Source organism: Alligator sinensis, unplaced genomic scaffold (genome assembly GCF_000455745.1).
Source record: "Alligator sinensis unplaced genomic scaffold, ASM45574v1 scaffold65_1, whole genome shotgun sequence".
Taxonomy (NCBI): Eukaryota; Metazoa; Chordata; order Crocodylia; family Alligatoridae; genus Alligator; species Alligator sinensis.
The window spans coordinates 2,341,187-2,349,229 of NW_005842037.1; the positions used below are offsets into that span (position 1 = coordinate 2,341,187).

At 44.9% G+C, this 8,043-nt stretch overlaps 1 protein-coding gene across 1 annotated transcript in view; it reads left to right on the top strand.

Moving 5' to 3' along the window:
* Positions 1-8,043, top strand: part of WIF1 (WNT inhibitory factor 1) — an 89,991-nt gene that overhangs the window by 6,943 nt on the left and 75,005 nt on the right. The window lies entirely within an intron of this gene.

Here is an 8,043-nt window from a genome sequence, read left to right on the forward strand (position 1 = left end):
ATAATTTAGAACAAGGGACCTAGAGGAAAGGGTGGAACCTGAGATTGTTTGGGAAAAAGGAGGTTTGTCAGGGAAATGACAGATGGGGGAGACAGAGGAACTGAGATGGATAAACTGGAGGCAACTGGAACTAGCAGGACATGAAGACTGGGTCCAGAAATCAGTGGGGGGAGAAAAAGGATGTGGGAGGAGACAGATTTAGCAGTGATTGAAGGCACAGGGTAAAGAGCCTGAAACAGAGTCAAATGAAGTGAGACCACCAAGATTTTATCTGGGAGCCAATAAGGATGAGCAACTCGAGGCAAAGCCAGAGACAGATTGAGGAGATCAGCAGAGGACTGGGACTAGCTGGGCAAAGAGACTGGGGAGCAAGAGAAACAGGGAAGAGATGTTTGACAAATTACTAGACGAAGGGCATGGGCAAGGGATGAGGAGTCACTGGGGGTTAGATCTTGGTCTGTGCTAGCAACAGATTATGGGGGCTAGGACAAAAGATGTCAAGATTGGTGAACATGAGCAAGAGTTTGTGTCCCCCTGAAACCACGCTCCCCTCCAGAGCCTGGAATGGGAAGTGGAGGGACTCAAGGTTACTGAGTCTCACTATTCCCTTTCTGTCAGCAAAGATCTGTGAAATTGACTGGTCAATTAACTTATTCTCTTCTAGTGCTGGTCCAAATAGAGGATGACAGCTTACTACTGATCTCAGTTACATCGCTTGAGAGACAGAAGTCTATGCAACCTACCAAAAAGATCCAGCCCTGCTGATAAATCACAAGAGTGTTAATATTATGACAGACGATAGAAACTATTTTTCCCCAGCTTGGTTCCTCATAAAGCTAGGAAAATGCATGTGCCACACATACACATGTATGCACACACTACATTAAAAACAATCATTGTCACAGCATGGGGTCCCCAGGAATGGCTGTGACACCCCTAGGGCTCTGTGACTGTGCCAATCTTGCCCAATGGGCACCCATTTCCTTGCCTGCCACATCTTGTTGGTAATTATAATAAATAGGGAGGCTGCCCTCAAGTTTGTGTTTGGACATGGTCCTGATGGACCCCACTGAACCCTGTGGGTTCTTGGACCCCTTTTTGGGTCCTGCTCAAAATGGTTGCATCATGGGACACCCTCAGCATGGCTCTAAAACCACCTCTTTACCATGCCCCATGCCTCACAGATGGTATTTAAATGTTGCCTCTCTGGGGCCTTGCTATTGCTTGGCCTCCTGTCATCACTGGGCTCTCTGCAGCCATGTCTCTGCGCCCACACTGGCACTAGGCTCTCTGCAGCCCCTTTGTCACCGCACCCCCTGGCATTGGGGTCCCCACACTGTAGTTGTGGTTTATAAATGGGTGGACCGGGCTGAGGCCTTCTCCTCCCCCAACAGCCTCAACTTGGTCCACCCATTTATAAACAGCAACTAAAATATGAGTCCCTGGGCTATAACACAATGCAAGCAGTTCAGGGTGTGCTCTGTCCCTTTAAAAGACAGAAACTTCCCCCCAGCACTAAGTACCTTGTAGGCCAGCGTGCCTGATGAGCTCCATTAGCCCTATATGCAGCATATCAGGCAGCCGCAGCATCTCTGGGCAATTCTTCCCTGGAGGCTCCTTCCCCCTGGGTGCTGCTACAGTACTAACCCCTGCTGGTCTCAGCCCTGGGGTTTATGTGCGCCCAGGGCCCTGCCTTCTTCCGGTCAGCTGACCAGGTGCAGGTGCAGACTAATTCCCTTGTTAAACTGCTGCCACGGTAACCTGCACCTGTGGGGTTTCTGTCTGGCTCTTAGGGCCCTCTCTCTAGGTAGTTTCTGCTCTTAAAGGAGCAGACATCTTAGTGCCATGCAACAATCATTTAGAACATGGCAAAGCTCAGCACTCCAAAATTAAGAAGTACCTAGAATTAAGAATGAGATTTCTTAGTCCTATGCAATCGTAGTTTGATTCCCTTCTCTCTGTGCACTGTGATAGTGTCTTTAATTACATGATTATATATTATTTTTTTCTCACAAGATCCTTGTGCAGTGCATAGAATGGATGATGATAATGAGTACCTGATTAGTATTTTATTTTCTCCTCAATGTTCAAGGAACACCCATGGGGGCCTTCTCTGCTGCATGCTATTTCAACTCTGCAATGAAGACAGAATTATATATATTTCCTTAGGAGTTTTCTGTGGCACTCATCACTGCAGCATGTGAGTGCCTTACATATAACCAGTACTCAATTTTCATACCACCTTTGAGAGATGAGTCACTTATCATTACCTCCATTACAGATTGCAAACTGAGGCATAAAGAAATTAAGCTCAAAAGCATCCCCTACTTACCTACAGAACGTCATATATTCAAAGGACAGCTCTTACTGAGATCTGCACTTTTGCACAATAGATTTTAAAAGAATACAAGAAAAACATTTCTAAACCAAAATTAAAAGTATTTTGATCAAAAAAACATTGAAACAGGGCATTTTGACACTTTCCCGTCTTTTTTAAATATATGTATCTCAATGGATATAATCTCTTGGCTGTACCAACCAGATTCCACTTTTAACATCTAATTTTAAACTTGTTTATAATGTTAAATTGGCTCTTTTAATTCTTTTTCATTTCTTTAATAGGGTTAAGATTCTTTGTATTTTTGTGGGGTTATAAATGTGCTAAATGCATTTCAGATTTTTTTAACACTATTTTTGAATTTTGGGGAACAGGAATAGGAGTACTAGCAAGAAAATCTGTAAAGTGATGAAGGACTATTATTTTCTGATGCCTCAGACCCAGAGATTATATAAATTTAACTGGTTTGTGATTCAGAACATCCACAAAAGCTTAATCTGCCTATACATTTAGCAGATTGGACAACAGAGCCCGTCTAGATAAAGGCTTTTGTCAGTGCTCTAGTATGGCCTGAATTATAATTGCTTGCTCTGTCAAATTCACGGCAACTATCTCCCTGAATCCAATGGTTCTTTGTCTACACTTGTTAAAAGGCATTACTTACAGTGACATCTATTTGAATTAGCTTCTATTTGATAGCTGAAGAAATGTCCATAAAATAGCAGGTTTCTTGTTTTCACAAATGTTTTGGTCATACCTTCTTGATGAAGAAGCCTAACTGATATTGTTTTTTGAACTATGCAATAACAGAAATATTGCGTTGACATCTATTTTCTGTCTTTCTGGACAGTATCACATAAGCAAATGGAGCAACTGGCAAAAATCAGTGAACAAGTTCACTATTATCAACACTGCTAAATAGTTTAGGAATGCTGCTATGTCTTGGGATGCTCGTGGGTGTTGCAGCTAAGGGCAATTTTTCCTTCTGGATCTCATGAGAAATGCTTTTTTTTTTTAAGTTTGCCTTACCACAAATATCCATGTTTTGGTCACCTCACCACAGATTACTATAAAGTACTAATACCTTTTGAGACCCCTGAAAAATTTAAGTTGGCACAAAATGCAGCCACCTGTTCATTAATACAAGTTTCACACTGGAAATACATTGTGTCAGCACTCCAGAATTTTCATTAAATTTCTGAGTACAAGTTAAAGTGTTTGTGTTAACTTATATAAATCAAAATAATTTGGCTCCTGAATACCTGGGGCATTGCTGGAGGGCTACTGCTCTAATTTGTGCCAGCTTGGGCCTCTTCTCTTCCCTGTCCCAGAAACTCATATCATTAAACAATAGAATCAAATGCACATACATCAACCAGCTAACAATGGAAAAGGACACTGAGGGGAAAAAAAAGAAAAGTACCATAGGTACAGAAAGATCATTTATCTTGCTGTCTGATTTGAAGCTCACAAAAAAAAAAAAATAAGCATGTATCCTGAATGAATAAATACTCTGAAAATGTTATTGGCATTGGGATTAGGGGAGAAATGTTCAGCATACTAGGACAAAGTAATAGGTTGGTAGCATGACTGCCTACAGAGACACTATCCAGGGAAAAGAGGTTGTAGATGTGACCGGGATGGTGTCATACGCAGAGGAGGTACTGCCATCACTCTTAAAAAATCATAAGCAAGGTTCTGTTAAAATAGATAACGTAATCATCCTCTCTCTCTCTCTTTTGTTTGAGTTTCTGAAGGATTATTTGACTGACTTTCTTTTATGAAACTTTTAGAAAACATTTACTTCTTCAGCAACTAGCTATTGATCACATCAACCCCTAGAGGGCCACCTTGCATTGAGAGCCTGCAAGAAGAAACCATTAGGAATGCTTTTGATACATTTTTTTACAGCAGCGCATCAGTGCACATACCTGGTAAAAATTAAAATTATTTGAAAATGTAGGAGATGATAGCTTTGAAAGATCAACATTAAATGATGATTCTGTCTGTATATAAACAGATAAAGAATAAGTGTAGAAGATGATAGATTATTCAGAGTTTAATGATTTCAAATGTAACATAGTACATTGGGTTTATTTATCTTTATTCTGAAAATACCTTGCAAGGATGTAAAACTAAGTGAAAGATTAAGGCTACAAGTACAGTCCTTAGATCTGACTCTTAAAACTATATCTATTTGTACAGATAGTCAAGTGATTAGGGCACTGGAGAATTCAGTTAAACTTTCTGCCCTGTCGTACACTTTTCATCTCAGTCTGGGCAAGTGACTTAGCCTCTCAGTGTCTCAGTTCCTTATCTAGAAAATAGTAATAATACTACTCCAGCATGTAGAATAAAAGAATAAAAACCAGTATATTGAAATATTATGAGATGCTTGGAACTATAGTGATGGTAGCCGTACATATAAGTAACCTATCTGCTTTCAGCTGAGCTGCTAACATCAGTTACAGGGAACACTCTGCTTCAGAATAACAACATATATATTGTCTTGACAACTTTAAAAAAAAGAACCCATGCAAACAAAAAAAACAGAAATGAAAGGAATGTGAACACTGTAACACAGATTTTTACTGGATTAGAGAAGTGGTCCATCTACTCTATTGTCAGATGCTTCAGAAGGAGCTACAAGGAACCCAGAGTAGACAGACATAGAATGACTTGTGCTCAGTGAAAACCTCCTCTTTACTTCCTGTAAGTTAGAGCTTGGTTTATACACTGAAGCATCAATCTTGGGGATTTAACTATTATATAACTGTATTATATGTAGGACATCAAAAAGAAAGGTTAAATTCACAACTCCATATGTTTTGCTAAATGTCTTTGTAACAGCAGATCCAGAAAAAGGCAATCATGTCAATCCCAAGAAAGCTAGTGTCTTGAGGCACAACTGATTTGTATTTTTTTTTTGTGACTTTACAGATTCAGTTTTGAGGGCATGTTTAAAACTACTACTACCTATGCAGATGGATGGAAAATGTATTAACTCAGAAAAATACTAAAAGCATCATTTCCCCACCCTGCCCCCCAAAATGTACAGGTGGAAACCTTGGGTTGTTTTTGGTTTTTTTACACAGCCCCCGCAAAATTCAGAATTCAGTCCTTAAAAACCAATAATGAAAACAGAGCTTCACTTTCATCTTTTCTATTGAATTAAAAAGCTGACAATTTAGAAAGAAACTATCCTAATTTAAAATGTTTCCTTAGTAACAGAATAATTGGCTGATGTATCTCTGGTACTTAATTAATTGTTAGGTAACTCGGGGGTTTTTCCGAAGCATCCCTGCCACGCCAGATGGTGCAGGAGTGTGAGTTGAGGCCTGATCACTCCTTAAAGCAGCCATGTTCAACTGGGACCCTGGGGGTGCCTTGAGATCCTTTCAAGGGTGATGCAGCCAGGATTTTGGGGGGCAATCGCTTTCATGGGACATGGTGCCCTGTGGGGATAGAGGGTGACCAGCATCATCTTGAAGCACCCCTGGGGCTCCAAGGTCATCTGAAGACGAAGACTTTCCCCTGGGAAGCTAGTCTCACTCTATACCAGCTCCACAGTTGATCCAGGACCAGATCTCCCCACCCCACAGACATCCTTGCCTGAAGCAGGAGCCTGGCATTGCCCCTTGAAGTTAGCTGCTAAAAGCCCCCAGCTCCTGGCACTGGCCCTTGAAGTTAGCTGTGAGATGCCGGCAGACATGAGGGATGCAAACAGGATTTCCAAAGATCCACCCAGAGATACCCAGGGGGAATCACAGTGGCGGGACCAATTTAACCCTTTAGTGGGCCCTAGGCCGGGGTGGGCAATTATTTTGGGCGGAGGACCACTTACCCAGTTTTGGCAGGCTGTCGAGGGCCGCATGGGTAGCCTTGCCCCTTGACAGGTACCCTGCCCCGGTCACCATCTTGAGACCAGTGTCCCAATGTCTTGGGACCAATGTCCCAGGGCCAGCACCAGTGGGGCCCAAAGCGGGGCACAGGCTGGCAGGGGTCTGTGGAGCCGGGCTGGGCTGCACCAGCAGGGAGAGTGGGGGAGCTGGCCTGGCTCCATAGAGCTCCTGCCACCCTGTTCTGGGCCCTGCTGGCACCGGCCTCGGGACACCGGTGCAGGCCCTGCGCTCCCGCTTGCTCCCCGCCCACTCACTCCCAGTGCCCCCCAGTCCCATGGTACAGGCAGGGGGCAGTGCACAGCCCCGACCCCCTGGTTGCTGGCAGGGAAGAAGCTGGTGCTGAACTTGGGGAAAAGCAGCCCCTCACTTGCCTTGTGGCCGGCGCTTCCTGCTGCAGCCGCTCGTAGCCCATGCGGGGCTGTCTGGAGCAGGCACAGGCAGCCCCAGGCTGGCTGTGAGTGGCTGCAGTGTGAGGCGCCGGCCATGGGGCTTTCCCCCCGCCTCATGCTCAACTTTTCTCTGGGTCACTTTTCCCTGGGCTCCTTCCCTGCCCGGGGTCCCCCCCTTACCTGAGGTTCCGGCGTGGGGCAGCCACATGGTCCTAGGCCAGAAGCCCTGGCTGGGACTTCTGGCTGGGGGGGCGGGGCCGGGCGGGCCCTGCTGTTGTGGGAGCCCACTGGGCTTTCCCTGGGTCCTACTGCCCTTAGTTCCTGTCATTTTTGACTGGAACCAAGGGCAGATGAATATTAATTTTCTAAATTTTTAGGGGCCCCGCAGGCCAGATAGAATGGCCTCATGGGCCAGATCCAGCCCGCAGGCCATATTTTGCCCACCCCTGCCCTAGACAAACAAACTCATGGGCCCCTACTTAATGCTGTATATTTATATTACTTTGTTTGCACTTAATAATCATAATATGTAAAATAAGCACAACTGGGCCCCTTCTTCACTTAGGGCTAGGGTTGCCAACTCTCTTTGAATCTATTCCGGGAGGTTTCATCACATGATGTAATGACAGTCATAACTTGACATCAGGAAAGCAAAGGCACATTACTATTACATTTTAAAAATCCACTGGCCTACTGTCTGAATCGGATTTAACATGTAATATTTATTGGAATGAATAAATGCCCTAACACAGGGGTGGACAAAATGTGGCCCGGGGGCCAGATGCGGCCCGTCAGGCCATTCTATCCAGCCCACGGGGCCCCTAAAAAATTTAGAAACTTAATATTAATCTGCCCTGGGCTGCCTGTCATGCAGCCCTCAATGGCTTGCCACAACTCAGTAAGTGGCCCTCTGCCCAAAATAATTGCCTGCCCCTGCCCTAGCACGTATCTCCCAGGTGACTCTCAGCAGTCTCCAGGAGATTTATTTCTAATTCCTGGAGACTCCAGGGCAATCCTGGTGGGCTGGCACCCCCACTTAGGGGCCCAGGCATGGGTGTAGTTTGCCTGTGCATTGAAGCAGCCAAACCATGCTGACCTGCTGGGGCTTGTTGGGGCAAAAAAAAAAAAAAAAAAAGAGGCTTTATTGGATTTTGGTGGGGTAAACGGGAAGGAGGGAAAGCTAGGAGCCTGAGCCTGAGGCAGGCAAGGTGGTTCTTTGGCTAGAGGTGAACGCTTTCATTAGCCCAAAGATGAAATGATCGAATCAATTATACGTATTAGACGAAAGATTTCCCGCCTGCCTAACCCGGCTACAACCAAGACCCCGAGTGTAGGGGGTCGCGACCCGCCGGCTCCATCCACGCCCAGGCTCCCTCCTCGTAGCGGAGCCCCGCCCCGCCCCGCCCCGCCAGGA